We start from the raw sequence: 17,033 nt of genomic DNA on the forward strand, positions 1-17,033 counted from the left end.
GCCTGTCTAGACAAAGTTTGCTACTATTTTTTCATATGTTTTTACTGCTTCATTCCTTAAGGCCATTAGATGCTAGTGTAAATTACTAATCTTTCAGAGATGATATACTCAGTAGCGTTTCCCAAATTTCATCACCAAGCCACATTTTTCAATGAGTTTATCATGGGATAGAGATTCCCCTGACAGGCTCAGGAGAATGCTCCTCTGGGTGGTACCTGGGGAGGATCATTTGAAGGACAGCTGGATTGTGACTTCTACCTGCTAGAGAACACCTAGGCTATAGGGGCAGAGCTAATTATCCCCTGGGGTGGCATGCAGAGACAGAAGGACACAGCCGATGTGCTTTTTGGTTTGAAAGCTATTTGCACATCGGTGTCCCTGAAGGCTCCCCTCTCACTTGATAGTCCATAAAACTCTTACTGGAGACAAACTGAGCTTTGCATTCTGCTTTGAGAAACTGTATACCTATGCTGAATACTTACACCATATGGTACATTTTATATAAATTTCATATGGATTAGCTCATTTCATTTTTCCAAGAACTTCCACAAAATGGCCATGCATGTGGTTGTGGTAGAGATATTTGTAGCCTTGTCTGAAATAGATATATTCATCCCATTTCACTGATAATTAAATAGGTTCAGGGAGCTTAAGTATCAGGATAGCTAGTAAGTGTGGGAACCCAGAGACAAATATGTCTTTGTCCATTAAAGTGCCAAGGATCATTTCAATTTTTCCCTAGGTTTTTTTTTGGTGGTGGTGGGGGCGTTAATTAGATTGACCCAAGGAAGTAGTCAACTTGCTAATACAATCTGTGACACCAGTTGAAGATATCAACATTTAGTATCATCTTGGCCATTTGAGGAATAATGGAATGTATGAAGATTTGAATACCCCCCATGTATGATGAGTCCTGACAACACTTGCAGGATTGAACTACAAGCCGTTTTGTTTGTTCACTCCCTTTGCTGGCCTCGCTTGGGGCTGCTCACACGTCAGCAGTCGTCTTGCTCCGCCAGGGGCCAAGGACTCAGTGCAGCCTTCCTTTCAGACTCAGCGATGGTTACTGGCTCCCCACAAGATCTCCGCCACCCAACAGGCAAACCCGGATTCTCCACACGATAGGGCAGCATGCTCAGGCCTCCTGAGACCCAGGCTTAGGCGCTCTTATCTCATCATCCTCAAACTTTATAATCAGAGCAAGTCATAAATCCAGCCCAGATTCAAGGGGCAGGAAATGGCTTCATTTTTGATAGGAGGAACAGCGAAGTCGTATTGTGGAGGGGCCCGTGGTGGGTTAGGGATATCAAAAGTCACTTTTGTACACACTCGGCCACCTCTGAGCAGGTATCTCCTAGAATATCTGCTTTGTCATTGGATCCTTTCCTTTTCAGGTCTGTCTCCTTATGAATGGGACAAGTTACCTAGTAGGAGGTGCTTAGGCAAGGCAGACTTTAACCTCAGAAGGAGTGCATCCACTGCCAATATTGAGCCCATCAGATTCTTCTCCTAAAAGTTTTAAATTGTGAAACAAAGATATAAGTGGGTGAATGAGCAATTTTGAAAAGCCATTTGATGTAGTCATGGCTCCCTTATACACATGGAAAAGCAGAGCTAACACATTCATTTATCCATTCAAAAATATTTACATCATACCCATTATGTGCTTGGCAATGTGAAGGTGCTGAACCCACTCAACTAGGAGAATATTGCAAACACATGCACAGTGGGAGGGACCAAAATGCTACGTTTCTAGAGATGGTCTCTGGTTCCAGAATCTGCCAATCCCTAGTTATGCAATCCTGCCCTTATTTGCTCTAAGTTGCCTCTGGAACTGTACAATGAAATCTTTATTTTTCTTAAGCTGGTAGAAATAGGTCTGTTACTTGAATCTAAATGAGCCCAGATATAGTATTCTAAGAAGAGAAGCTGCCACTTACTTTCTGTATTGGCAGAGAGAATATAACATTGGAACAAACTGTCTACTATTCTGGAACATTCAAGAACTAGTACTTGGGTGATGTGGTCATTTGGATTCGGTGACAGCAGGACCTCAGGATGTCAGGTAGATTCTCCCTTATTTTTATATGGCAAGACACCTCCAAATATAGTAAATCTCTGACTTACTTAACTGGGCATAAAATGGCTTAGGAAGAAATAAATTTAGGAGGAATAAACAGTTGTTTATTCAATGTACTGAAAAGTTTGAGTGCGTACTGTTTACTGGACACCATTCTGGGCACCAAAGAAACATCAATAAATCAAACTGACGTTAAGTCTTTGCAGCCTGGCACATTATTCCTAATTTATAAAAAAATAAGAAAAAATTGAAGGTCATTTGAATTGTATTAGTCTGTTTATAAATAAGTACTTTTCTAAACTATTTTATATAATGGATGTTTTCTTATTGATACATTTAGTGGCTCATAAGATATGTAACTTTTGAACAGTGCAGAAGAACTTGTGCAGAATTCAGCAACATTAAAACAATTGTTTTTGTGAAATAATTTGCTGGTTACTTTCGTGCAGAATTTAGTCTAAGCTTTTGACTGAAGAAGTGAGGACCTTCCCTCTGCTTTGGTGTGGAACCAGCAATTTCTGGGGACAAAAATGACCAGCACAGTTGGAGAGTTGTAACTCATCTGCTGTGGAAAAAAGGGGAGAGCCTGGTTTCGTCCCCATGAGCTCTGGGCAGGCTTTGTTTCTCCTCTGGAAATTATTATAATTAATACAGATTTCAATATCTATTCTTCCTCTGACTTTTCTGAGACAAAAAGAACTCTTATCTAGTTTTTAAAAAAATATTTTCTAAAATTAAAAGCATTAAATGTCTCTTGAGTTCATTTTACATGGATGAAATTGTGACTTATAATGTGGCTATTTTTAAAAATTCAAGCTGTTTCTTCTCAGATGGTTCCATTTGAGACTGTTCCAGGAGTTCATATATTAGCATTGTTCCTAATTAGTGTACCTGCCCAGGAAATGCACTCACAAAAAATATTTGCTGAGTCATTTGTCCCAATTAACTCTTACGCCTTCCTGATACGGAGAGTATCTCTACCATGGGGGATTTAGAAGATAGGTAGATAGATGACAGCTAGATAAGAGATAGATACAGAGCTTTTGATGTTCTTACCCCTCTCTGCATACGTGCAGTCTGGGGAATCATTATTTTGTTGGCGTAGCCTTTGAAGGCCTAATCGTGATGAGGGAATTGGTGCCTGTGGTTGACACCATTCCTTTTTCTCTAGGTCTGCAGTAATATGCCTGCCCTGAGGAACATTAGGCAGAGAAAGATGCCATGTAGTCACTATTCCAGAAGGAAGCAGTGACACCACAGGAGCCTAGGGTGAAGATCAGTGAATGGGCCGTATCCAAACTTGCCTACTTGTTGGCCATACAACTTGGAACAAATCCTCGGTAGGTCTAAACCTGGACTCTCCATCTTCTATGTGTTCGTTTTAATCCCACATAGTTCATGCACATATTGTAAAAATAAAGAGTGCTGTCAAGAACAATGACAGAGAAGGAAGTGTTATTGCTACTGCAAGATGATGGAACAACAGTAGGGCCAGGGGATGGACAGTAAGTAGGATGCCGACTTGTAAGCTTGTAAAGCAGGAAAGGACATTCCCAGTCCACTTCTCTCCACTGTGCTTTATGGACTGCTAATGGTTGGCCTAGAGCTCAGCTGACAGAGCCAGACTCAGGCCCAGGTCTAAGACCAGCACTAAGATGCTCTTCAGTTGCTCTGCTCTTTTATTTTCCCTTCTCATATCAAGAACGATGTTTGTGTGATCATTGTAGTTACACGAGTGGCTTTCGCAGAGCAGTGCCTTCGATCCAAGGAGTTGCCTGACACCGCACCACTCAAATGCACCTTCTTTAAGAAGAGGAAGTTTTTGTATCATGAGGATAAAAGGTAGCACGATGCTTGAAGAACAGACTCTGTCCCTGGCTCTTAACTCTATCCGTATGTTTTCAAAAGGAAATTCTCCTGGATAGATAAGAAGTCTGCAGGCTGACAGGTAATGTGTGAATTTCCATGCTCAGTAGTCAGGACCTGAGTGGGCTTGTCTAAGATGAAGCCCATACTGCCTCACAGCTTTCCTGAAGCCTCCCAGCTCTGGTGCATTGCTCCTGGCTCTGAGCAGCAGGGGAGAGCGGTGATGGTGTTCAGGATACAGATCCATCATTGGCCCTCTCCTGTGCTACTCCAATGTGCCCCCGCACAACTCCCTGTGGGATTTTGGAGGTGGGGCAGGAGGGAGCAGTGCGCATTGCACTGTGGCTGCACATGAGGCTTTCTGCTGGAACAGGATTCAGGGTCCTGCACTGAACATCTTTAGCTTTATATATAGATCTTTCAAAAATTGCATCTGTGACTTTTCCAGGTAATATGCTCTCCTGCAACGCTGGAGAGACAGTGATCAGAAACTCCATGTTCGCCTGGGGTACCAGCTCAGAAATGTCACAGCAGTCTGCAATTTTGCTCCATAAGCTCATGTGCCCGTGCCCTCTGATGGAGAAATGTTTGTTAAATCTCTTCTAGATTCTGAGGCTAGGTGGTTTGCAGAGAGACTCCAGAGAAAGAAAATAGTTTGATAAGGTAAAAGCTAATTGTTTCCATTTAAATACTTTGAAAGCACTCATCATTCATTAGAATTTATTATACTTTAAATAGAAGTCTGTAATTTTTTTTGTACCGGGGATAGAACTCCGGACTTCACATTTGCAAAGCAGGTGGAGGAACCACTGAGCTAAATAAATCCCCAGTCCTAGAAGTCTCTAATTTTAATATATGCATTTTGAGTGAAGGGCAGAAGGCTCTTTTGCTAACTCTGACTCACATAGCTGGGGAATAATTCCCATGCTCTGAGTTTCCTTCCACTTTGGGTTATAGAAGAAAACATATATAATATTCTAGGAACTACAAATATTTATCTTAATTCTTCCTTTGAAGAATATTAGGAGTTTATATTTCAGGGGCAAATAATACTACTTAAATATTAGTCATGATATTATAACAATTGAAATACAAAGGGGCAGAAATGTATTTTAATTTGAACCCTGACCTACATTGGCCGACATGATGTCCTGAAATGGAAGACCTGTGAATGACCATAGATAGGCTCTATATTACCTGTTTCCACCTGTTTTTTAAAATTCCTCACTAGGTAAGATATTTCACTGAGCTAAAGCATTTTTGTTTGTGGCCAGTTATAGCCCTTTGTGAAAAGATTATATTCCGGGAAGAAAGGTTCATTTCCTGTCATATAAGATTATCGTAACTGCAGTATCTTTAAACCTCAAGCCTGGATATTCTTTCTGGTGCTATGGATCATGGAGTAGCTAAGGAGACCACACTCCCACCCCTCGGGAAAGCATCAGCAGCCTCTTCTCCAGTCTGTTTTGTTATAGACGTTGTCATGGTGTTGGAAGGCAATGGCCTAGATAAAACATTGCAGCACTGAGGCTCATGGGAAAGCTCTGTGAAACAGCCTGCCTCTTAGGCTTAGAAGAGCCAGGGTCCTCATCTGACACCTGGGATCTGGTGGATGCAATGTCATCCGTAAAATCTTCTAAACTCTCCTAAATAATATCTGCTGTCTTTTACATTTCTAAAGGTCCCCAGAGTGCCTTGATCACTATTACTACCTCTCTCCTTTCTGTCTCACCCCTTTTCCGTCTCTCTCCTCTCTCTCTCACACTTGTTTATTAAGCACCACATATATAACTGTACCACAGGGGAACAGTTCCTGGTAATATAGACTGTAACACATGCATTACTGCTTTATTTCACCTTGAATATACTGCACTTGAAGCTCAGGGAGGTCGAATGCACTGTGGTTCAGATAGGTGTCCCCTAAAGCCCGTGTGTTAGGAAAGGTTTGGTTCCTGGCCCAGAGCCCTATTAGGAGATTTTGGGATCTTCAGGGGTGGAGCCGAGTGGGAGGTTTTCCAGTCACTGAGGAGTGTGACCCTGAGGGTGCATGGGGGACCCCTGCCTCTTTCTATCTCTCTTTGCTTCCTGACTGGCAGGAGACAAGCAGCTTGCTGTGCCCTGTGCCCCCTGTTATGATGTGCCACTGACCTGAGGCACTGGGGACAAGTGAGTATGGACTGAAACCTCCAAGATCAGCCCAACCAACCTCTTCTCTCATAAGCTGATTATCTTGGATTATTTATTACAGCAACAGAAAGCTGCATAACACAAGATCACACTGCCTGGGACCTTTGGTAGAGCCAGGTTTCAAGTCAAGTTCTGTCTGAACTTCCTTTCTGATCTATCTGACATCAGAGCCCACACTTGCTGCTTTTAGGGTCAACAGATGACCCCTAAGGCTATGCCATGTCTGACTTGTTACTAGTTCATAGATCATAGAATCTTCTTATTGGCGAGGAAATTGGTGGTTGAAAATCTAAAGACAAATATCTGAAAGTGTTGAGGGGACACTACAGGAATCAGAAAGTGCCAAAGATCTGGAGGTTTTATACATCCATGTAAAAATCATTTGATGTAACATATTTCATTTGCTAGGATTTCATTCCTTCACTATGTGATTAGCATGCATATGAATTCACACATTTCCGGCAGTGTGATCCTGGTGATGGTACTGGACTGCCATGAGCCCCAAGTGCATCGTATGCAACCATGTGCTGCATAACAACATTTTAGAGGCTGCAGGCAGGACCACGTATATGAAGGTAGTTCCAAAAGATTGCACAGGGCTGAACAACTCCTGTTGTCTATGGATGCACAGCACAGCTGTTGTAACATAGTGCAATGCACCATTCATATATGTGTCATGGTGCTGATATACACACACCTATTGTCAGTCATAGAAAAGCTGTACATAATTGTACAGTACATAATACTTGAGAATGATAATAAATAGCTAGGCTCCTTGCATGTGTACTTTACTACATCTGTTGTTTACATTGAGGTCATGTTGAACTATTAAACTATACTATCTACGTTTGTGTAAGCAGATCTAGATGTTGGCAAAGTGATGAAATTGCCCAAGGACACTTTCCTCAGACCGTATCTCTGTCATTAAGCTATGTATACCTCATGTGTGTATGTTGTGCTAGACCCATTCATCCAATAAGCATTTTGATCACATCTTAGCATTTAAATCTCAAAGGAATTACTCAAGAAACCAAGTTTAAGCTCTGCAGAGGCTAATTTAGGAAGCTCAGACACGATGTCAAATTATAAGAGCATTTAAAATGTTGCAAAGTTGTTTTCACTCACCTTTTTAAGGAGATTTGGTACAAACTGTGATGATTCTGGCAGATCATTTTATTCCTGACATATGGGAAAAGAAAAAAATTCGTAATTCCACAATCTGTGGGTACTTTCTTCATCTTGAAGAGAAAGGGGGAGTAGAACCTGCACTGGTTCTCTCATTAAGAAGCAGGGGGTTTTGTTATGCATATTCATACATGATGTCATTCAAAATTTACATTATACAGGTAAGGAGCCAAAGAACATGGAACATATTCTTAGGTGAACAATTGACACATTTTTTAAGGAGCTCAATTTTTCATTCTAATCTCTGTTAAGGTCTGGATCACCCACGCTTTCCACATGTAGAATATTCAATTATTTCCACTTTTCTACTTATCCAAAAACTGAGCTCAAAATTCAGTTCTTCAAGGAAACTTTCCAGGACTTTCCCTGTTCCCATTGAGCTCTTTCTTTTCAGTAATCCTGCAAAACCACTATCTTGGTCCATTTTTGCTGTAATAAGATACTATAAGCTATTTGGCTTACAAACATTTATTTATCACAGTTCTGAAGGCTGGGAATTGCAGGGTGAAGGTGTGGGTGGATTTGGCATCTGGCGCAGGCCCATTTCCTGGTTCATAGAAACAATGCCTTCAGCATCCTCACAGGAACAAGACCAAATGGGCGCTCTTGAACCCCTTTCGTAAGGGGATTAATTCCAATCATAAACGTTCCATTTTCATGTTCTAATCATTCCTTAAAAAGCTCTACCTATTAATCATGTTCCTTGAAGGTGACGATATCAATGTATAAATTTTGGAGGAATAGAAATTTTCAGAAAACAGCTACTATTTCTCAGAATTACAGAAGATGCTAATATGATATTGCCTTAAATTTGTGTCTGTTTCATTATGTTGTGTTCTTGTCCTAGATCTTTGTCTAAGCTCTTTTTTTGTGCACACTTTGTCATGTTCCTTCTTCCTTCTTCTACAGCTAAAGACAACTAATTGCATGCATGCACACACATACACACATACACATACACACACACACGCTCATCTTTTCAAGAATATCCCCAAAGAGGCATATATTGTCACCGAATAGCCATGTGACTTTTGTCAAGTCTGGTCATTTTTTGAGTCTCTACTGCATGCTTCTAAAAACAAGGTACTGAATTATTCCAACTTTATAGGAAAATTCCTCAATTTTATGAGATGCACTCATGAATGCCCCTTAAAAGTTCACATTCTGGATGCTATAGCCCTTCTGTGTCATCTGCTAGGACAGAAACGAATCCTAAGAATCTGAACTTTTAGCATTTCCTTGATTGATCTTATGCAAATGGTTTGGGCATACTGTATTACATACTGTATTACAGTATGCAATGCTGGGAGATGGTGGTTACCAAAACAGAGAGGATTGGGATAACCTGGAAGCTTTAAAATAGTGTATATTTCCAAGCCTTACCCCTGACCTATGGAATCAGATTCTTTGTAATAGTCGAGAGATGAGCCCTGAGAATCTATATTTTTTCAAAGTTCCCATTGGGGAGTGGTTGAAACACCCAGTCTTATTATCATCTTTTGTTTAAGTGCTTTCAACTACTTTGCCATCCATATTTCACTAGCCTCAGTTTCAGTTCCATATCTGCAATCCTGATACCTTCTGCAAGGCCTCTGGCAAAATCCCATCACTCCTCTGTAAAGGATGAAAATCAGCCCGAAGCCAGACTGCTATTTTGGAAAAAAAAAAAAAAAGTCCCTTAAGAGACAAGTACATTTCAAGTACCATTTTGAGCTAAACTCTTGATTTCAGCAATAAATCTGTTTCAAAATTATGAAGAAATATGGTTTAGTGAAACTATTGAAAATTCCATAAAATTTAAGCTACATGACTAAGCTATTGCAGCTTTTCTTACTCAGTTTAACCCACATGGAAAATGTTAAATCACCATTTTAATAACACCATTTGGCAGTTGGATAGCACAGCAGTTGCCATGGAAATGTGCCAAACACAGGTGGGTTGGCAGTGTGTGTAGGGGTACTGGAAAGGATATCATGGGTGAGATGAAAACTACTATGCCCCATTTTCATATTAAGTGACTCGTACAATCAACTGGTTTTAAAAAGATGGAGCTGGGCTTTTTAAAGTATAATCTTTTGCTCTACTTTGTTAAAAAGTAGAGAAAACAATTTAATTGCTCTAAATGGCATCTTACTCCAGCTGAAAACATGGCTATTTCCTCCTTCATCTGGAATTCTTGATTTTTTTCACATATAGTCTTATGACCCAAAGTGTAAGATCCAAGTGCATTCTATATCATGTAAGACCCTAGATGCATGTAATCCTGCCCATGTCTCAGATCACTTTGTACAGTTGCTTATTTGATATTGTAACAATATCATGGCACACCTTTTTTCATGTTTGTTTCACAGACTAGGAAACTTAGGAAGCTTAAGAGCTGGAAAAAATCCTCCACCTTCTAGTCATAATATTGTAGTGCCTCATGACCAAAGAGACAAACTGTTAAATTTGTTAATTATTTCTCAGATAACACCTTTGGATTTACTACCTACACTGGTTTGGTCAATTCCTCATGGTACATTTATGACACAATCACTCACAGAGATTATTAAAAATAATCTATCTGGGCTCGGGATGTAGCTTAGTGGCACAGTGCCTGCCTGGCAAGCTCAGGTCCTGAGTTCCTAAAGTCCTGAGTTTGATCCCTGGTACCAACCAACCAACCAACCAAAACAAACAGAAGTCCTGCATCCACCCCAGTAGGACCAAATCAGATTACCGAGGGTGATGGGTGAGGAGCTGTCAAGTTCACATAAAGATAGTTTTAAGCCAATCTAGTTCATTCTGATTTTGAGTTAAGAGTTACTGTTTAATCATGAAAGAGCTTATTTTGTCTGTGAGGTGATCATGTTTTCTGGGAGCTGTTTGGAAAGGACTGAGAAAGAAGCTTTGTGAGGTCACTTCCATGTTTTATTTACTTTTGTGTCATCAGTGCCTTGTCTAGTAACAGGTCAATCATAACAATAATACAGCAGTTATTAATACCAAAATATTGGCAATACATACTAACCTAGATTGATTTCTCTGAGGCAGGCACTGTGAACAATTTTGCATATTCTCTTAGTTAATTCTCCGAACAACCTATAAAGATGACACCAAAATTATCTTCTGCATTTTCCAATAAGGAAACCCAGGGTCAGCCAGGCAGTAATTTTCCCAAATCCTATGTTAAGTGTGGGTAGCAGGTTTCTTTCTTATACAGTATTTCTTCTGAGAGATATTAAGTTTGGGGAGGAAGATAAATGGTAAGATAAATGGTACACACACACACACACACACACACACACACACACACGTGTGTGTGTATATATGATTTACAAGGTAGATTAGAATGGTCACCTGCACAGCCAAGTGAGCAAGAATGCAAAAGGGCCCTCTGTGCTCTGGAAATCCAGAAGGTCCAGTCAAAAGTCAAAAGCCCAGAGCCCACTGCAGAGTCTCACAGGAGTTCATGTCTGGAAGCCAAAGGGTGGGCCCTGGAAGGCTGAGGAGTCCATGCCTGAAGCCTGGAGAGGGACACGCAAAGGCGATGGTGAAGACTGCAGCTCTTCCAACAACACAGAAGCAAGACTTCCTTCTTTCATTTTTTTTATTCGATCCATCCAGCTACCAGCCTATTGGTTGGTGCTCCTCACACCCAGGGCGGGTCTTCCCTCCTCAGTAAGTCAGTCATCCACATACCCGGAACTGTGCTAAGCCAGTCAGCTGGGTGTCACTCAAGGTGACACCACATTAACTATCACAGGAGAGGAAACATAGTAGGAAGGAGAGAGGCGAGGACTGGTGTGGTGAAAGTAGTAATTCAGGACAACTCTGAAGTCAGTTCCAACCTTTTTTCCCCCCCTAAAAGTGAGTTTCTCTTTCCTGTAACTTGCCAGAGATATATGTCTTATACCTGTGTCACTTGTGGGCTTGGTGCCTTCCAACCCTTCCAGGTCATACTGAAACAACACCAATCCTTCTCTCTCTAAGGAAGAATGCCTATGTGGAAAAGTCATTCACGTTCAAACATGTTATTAAGTGATGGTGCTTAGGGTTATAGTTTTTGCTATACTGAAAAAGGGGATTGGAATGCTCAGCTTTGTGTAGGGAGTCTCTTTTGAGGGGATTCATTTGTATGAATTACTTCTTTCATTTGCCCTCCGTGAGATTCCAGTTAAAATATGATGAACTATTGTTTCCTATGATAAGACTAATAGACAACTAAAGGAACTGAGATTTGACAATACTGTTATGCTAAGGTATGGGGGAAAAGGTAGGAAAATTTGGCCAAATAACCCAGGCTTTAAATTTTTCTTGGGATTTTGCTTCTCATATCGCAATACTGATATTTAGGGGTTCAAGATTACGTTGTGGAGGTCCTAAGCTAGGTCATTGTCTAGCTTTTGATCAGGGTCACTCAAACCTGCCCCACTAGAAACCATTCCTCTACAAGTCCTGTAATTCTAGAGTTCTCATTCTGGATCTGGGACCAATATCTCAGAGGGCAAAAACATCCATGCATTTGCCTGGAGTGCCCCTCTGACCTTCATCCTAGAACATGAATTAGCAGCGTCTAGCTTATCAAAACATTCACAGATCTGGGGTCCTTGTCAAAAACCATCTCTCCAGGACTGGAAGAGTCTCCCTTCCCAGAGCCTGCAGCAAAGAGTTTTGCCTAATCTTATGAGGTGCTAGCACCAGTGATTACAAAAATCCCCTAAAACTAAATAACAAATTCCTTTGTAAGAGAGATAGCAGGTTCCCAGGTAAGGCTTTGCTTACTTGAATCAGGAAAGTATTTCCAGCCCTCAGACTCTCAACTTGTGAAAAGTGCTGCTTCTATTTACTTTAATGAAAAATCAATATGGAAAAGTGTATTGTATGGGAGCTCACTCTTTGGAGTTAACAAACCCAAGATCCATTTACGTTACTTAACATGATTGTGGATAAAAGCTACTGTTGTAAATCTGTTTCCTTATCTTTATCTTCATATCAGGGATCATAACAATGACATTATAGATATTTTTTATGCTTAAATGCAATAATGCTTGACACCTAGATTATTTCATCAAATCAAGCACCAAACACAAGAACTAGGCCTTAGGGTTGTAACTTTATGCTGTGACCCCCTCTTCCAAATCCTGGACTTTTGGCCTCAAAGGGCTTAAAACAATACAAGTTGGGTTATCCAAGAAGCACACTCTGAGAGGTGGTTCAGAGTGTAGTATTCCAGAAAGGGAGATTCTTCAGTCATTCCCCCTGAAAGGAGCAAGAATGGATGAAGGGAGAAGCTTGGCATCCCCAGCTGACTCTTGAACTTCTGAACTGAAAGAGTTGTCAGAGGGTCCTGCACCAGGCTCACCCAACTAGGCCTTTCCCACACTGTGTATGCCTCAACAATCCTGGGATGTGGCTGCCCTAGGACAGGATGTGACCTCAGATAAGATGACTCTCTGTAGCAGAAACAACCCCTGAAAGTGCTGGTAGATGAGATGTGTCTGCTGGAAATGCTCCTCTCAGCTGAGCAGCAAGTGCTCATGCAGCGGAATTGGATTGGTCATGTTGTGCCCACCGTACCACATAACTGCCATATGGTACTTATCAGTGACTAGCTCTTGACTTCCCCTGTGCCAAGAAATGTCATAAACATGGGCATTTCTGTCTGTCTGTCTGTCTGTCTTTCTCTCTGTCTACCTATCCTGAATGCAAATAAGTTAACTGCAGAAGATCAAAATCATCTAGTGATAATGATAGTGTAGGTTTTGAAGCAATCCAGTCCAGTTGCAGTGCTCATCTCTTATACTCTGCCATACTCTGTCTAGCAGTGAGCTGGCTCCCCAAAAAGATCTGTTGGTCTTGTCAGATACACAGTGTCTCTTGTAGAATGATTCTCAAAATTTGGCCTCCAGATCAGCAACATCAGCATCATTGGAAATTAAGTAGAAATGCAAAATTTCTATCTTCAACTAGACTCAGATTAATAAACTCTTAAAATGGAGCCCACAGTCTATGCTTTTAAAGCTTTTGGGGAATTTCAATAAATCCTTAAGCCTTAAAAAACATTGGTGTGTTACATAGGGAAAAGAAAAACCAAACAAAAAGGGTGGAGCATCACCTAAGAGCCTTTCCATTCAATCTTCCTTTCTACCACCTTGCTTGGTCCATCTCTCTGTCCCTTCCTCATCATTGGCTTCCACTTGCTGTTACTTTCCACAGGTAAGGTTCACATGAGAAATGGAAAGTTCACTATTTCACAGTGTTGGCATCATCTCCTCTCAGCCTGAAGAGTAGTGTTCAAGGAGTTCTATTATTTACAATTTGATGCTATCCCAAGGCAATACTTGGCAACTCATAACATGCGTTCTGATTTTCTAGGCAGGCCTAAAGGTCTTGAGTTGAAATCTCAGTCCCATTACTTACTAATGACATACCTTTAACAAGTTCAAAATCGACTTTGTTTCACAATTTTCATCTGCAAAAGTGGGGGTACTATTACCTGCCTTACAAATTTACTTTGCATATTTAATGAGATCATTAATTTAGATAATTGCATAGTTTCTGATACATAACACATGCTTCCTGAAAGAATTACATAAAATTTATGTGGATGCTGTTTTTTCTTTTTTCATTTTAGATATCTTTAAAAGACCAGCTGGGTTTAAGAATCAACAGCACATATATAGATCATATATTCATGCTAGGTAGAGCATCCTATTCATATTCATCCCTCCTTCTTACTATTGTGAAAAAAGTTTTTTAAAATTTATTATTTTTCCCCCCTAGGAAATTACCTAGCAGACTGTCAGAATCATACTAGATATTCAAGGGGATTTGTTAAAACTGAATATGTGCATATGTGTGTACACAGACACAGAAAATCTTATGTGAGTACAATCTGTCATCTATATCATCTGCTTCACCTTTGCATTCAACTAAACCTGGACTGAAAATATTCAGCAAAAAGGTTGAGTCTATACTGAACAGGTACAAACCTCTTGCCATCATTTTTCTTAACAGTACATTGTAACATTTATTTATATAGCATTCACATTTTATTAGGCATTATAAACAATCTAGAGATGATTTAAAGCAGAGGAGGATATGTATAGATTATATGCAAATATTTTGATACTTTTTAAAAAGACTTTACCATTTTTAGATTTTGGTGTCTTCTAGAATCCAGGAACCAGTTCCTTGCAGATATACAGGATTGACTATGCATCTCAGCTATTGTAATAATCTGTCACATAATCACATCATGTACCACAGTATCAATTCTGTAAGGTAGACATGACTCCAACTCCATTTTTATAATAACAAGCTATCATTAACAGTGGTTAACTATTTTGCCGATATCACACAATTAGTGAGAGACAAGACCAGATAGGAGTTCAGAAACCCAGTATGGTCGTCTTTCCATTATGCAACCCTCACTCAAAAAATATAATTAACAAGTGAATTGAAGTTTTACAATAATGGGGTAAGACTTTTTGGTGTTGGTGCTAGATAAGGATAGTACCCAGACAATGATAGTTACCTTTTCTAAATAGAGAATTACAGAAACTATCTCTTTCTGATTTGTAGAGAAAAATCCTATGACCAGCAGGGTCCAAAAAGGTTATAATGTGGAAAAAGCTGAGAAATTATTAAAATATCTGGGGATTATTATTTGAGCCTAAACTCAGGAGGCTAGAAGTATAGAGAAGAATAAACATCTCCTGGAGCAAGGTGCTTTAACATCCTGGAAGAGCTAACTGTAGAATAGAAGGGAGCTAAGAGTTAAGAGATTTCTGGTAGTTGGGCTTGAGGGCTCAGCAATAGCTATAGAAATTTTAATCCCAATCCCCAGAGGTCCTAGCTGAGCTACAGTTTCCAGGAAGTCAAATCACATAAGAGCAGCTTTCACATTTCTTAACTTTGTTTGAATTATTTTGGGAAGATTCTGATTATCCTAATATGCAGAAAACTGCAATATTGACTATGTCCAAGGTAGGCTATAAGTAGTGCAGACTGTGAAGAGTGAACCCAACAATTGGCTTGTTTATAGAAGTGAGTCCAGCCAAAGCCTGGGTGCTGAGGTCAGAGTAACTCACCCTCAAATTCTACTCCCACAATGAAAAGCTTTTTTTGCTAGAAGAACAATGCTCTAATTGCAACCACATACTTTGTGAATTCCGTTCCTAATGTGAGAATGACAGGTCTTTTTCTTCTATGAGCCCTGCTTACATTAATTTCCATAGAAACCACACACCATTACCCATCCTCACATGTAGTTCTGCCCTGGCATGTAGCTCACCTTTACCTCAATTGATTATCAATAAAAATCATTGGTTTGGGCTGGCTGGTATCTTTGACTGTTGCACTGGCATTGGTCATCCTGGCAACCCACTTTCTGTCCCTCTTAGTGCTGTCTTTTAGCACCCCTCACCTCAGGCCTGTGTTGTACACTGAGTAGGAGACTGGAGCCTACTGCAGAGGTTTCCAGTAATGTTTCAGGGGTCCCAGCACTAATACCCGAGCTACACCTAAAGTAATTAAATCAGAATCACTAGAGATGAGACCCAAGCACTAAAGTTTTCTACATCTCCCTATAAGATGACAGATTATAGCTAAGATCAAAGCCATTATTTTGGAAGTTAAACACTTTTTTCCTTCCTCTTCTTTCCTTCACATTTCTTGCCTTCATTTCTCATTCTCTCCCTTCTTCTTATCTTTTTTATAAAAAAAAGAAGGGTTGAGGATTTAGTATATAAGAAGCTATGCATGGGCTGGGGATTTAGCTCAGTGGTTCTGCTGCCTGCCTCACAAGCACAAGGCCCTGAGTTCTATCCCCAGTACCAAAAAAAAAAAAACCAAAAACAAAAACAAAAAACATGCATGCATCATAATGATAAATGTGATTTCTGTCTATGTATTATTTTTATGTAACTGGTAGCAAATTGTGATGATTTAGAGGTTTAAAACAATACCTATTTATTATCTAACTATTCTGTAGTTCAGGAGTCACACATAGTATAAATGAGTTCCTATTCAGGGCATTAAAGGAAAGAAATGAAAGTGACAATCAGATTGAATTTTTCCCTGGATATGCTGGAAAAATACTCACTCTGAAAATCTTTCAAGAGATTAGCTGAATTTAGTTATTGGAATTGGTAGCACTAAAATCCAGTTTCCTTGCAGGCAGCTGCTATCAGTATCCAGGGTCTAACTCTAATCTTGGCCTTTTGATGTTGCTCATCTTGAAGCCAGGAATGGTATGTTAAATCCTTCCCATACTTGAATCTTTGATTGCCACTTCTAGAACCAGTGGTGTTTAAAGATGTCAAATGATTAGGTCAATACCATTTGGATTGACCTATATTAAGGTCAAGTGAATTGGGACCTCATTACAGCAGCAAAACTCTCTTCATAGCAAAGCCTAGATTAGCATTTGAATGACTGGGATAATGTTGGTACACAGGACAACATTCTTGGAGACATCTTGGAATTCTGCCTACTGTATTAGACCCCGAGGAGTTCACAAGCACGCAGAAATGTTTACCAGATAATAAGCTTTTTTGAATATATCTGAATGGCTCATGGACATATGACTGTGAGTACTTGTGGTAATTAGCTAATGGCCCACTTGGGACACCCACATGAATGGAGTCAACACGGTGCTGGGTGTGGAAGACCCACATGAGGATTGTTGCCAATGGTATAAAAAGAAAACTGGACAGAAAGATCATTTGCT

Source organism: Fukomys damarensis, unplaced genomic scaffold, assembly GCF_012274545.1.
Source record: "Fukomys damarensis isolate Sample0158 unplaced genomic scaffold, DMR_v1.0_HiC HiC_scaffold_33, whole genome shotgun sequence".
Taxonomy (NCBI): domain Eukaryota; kingdom Metazoa; phylum Chordata; class Mammalia; order Rodentia; family Bathyergidae; genus Fukomys; species Fukomys damarensis.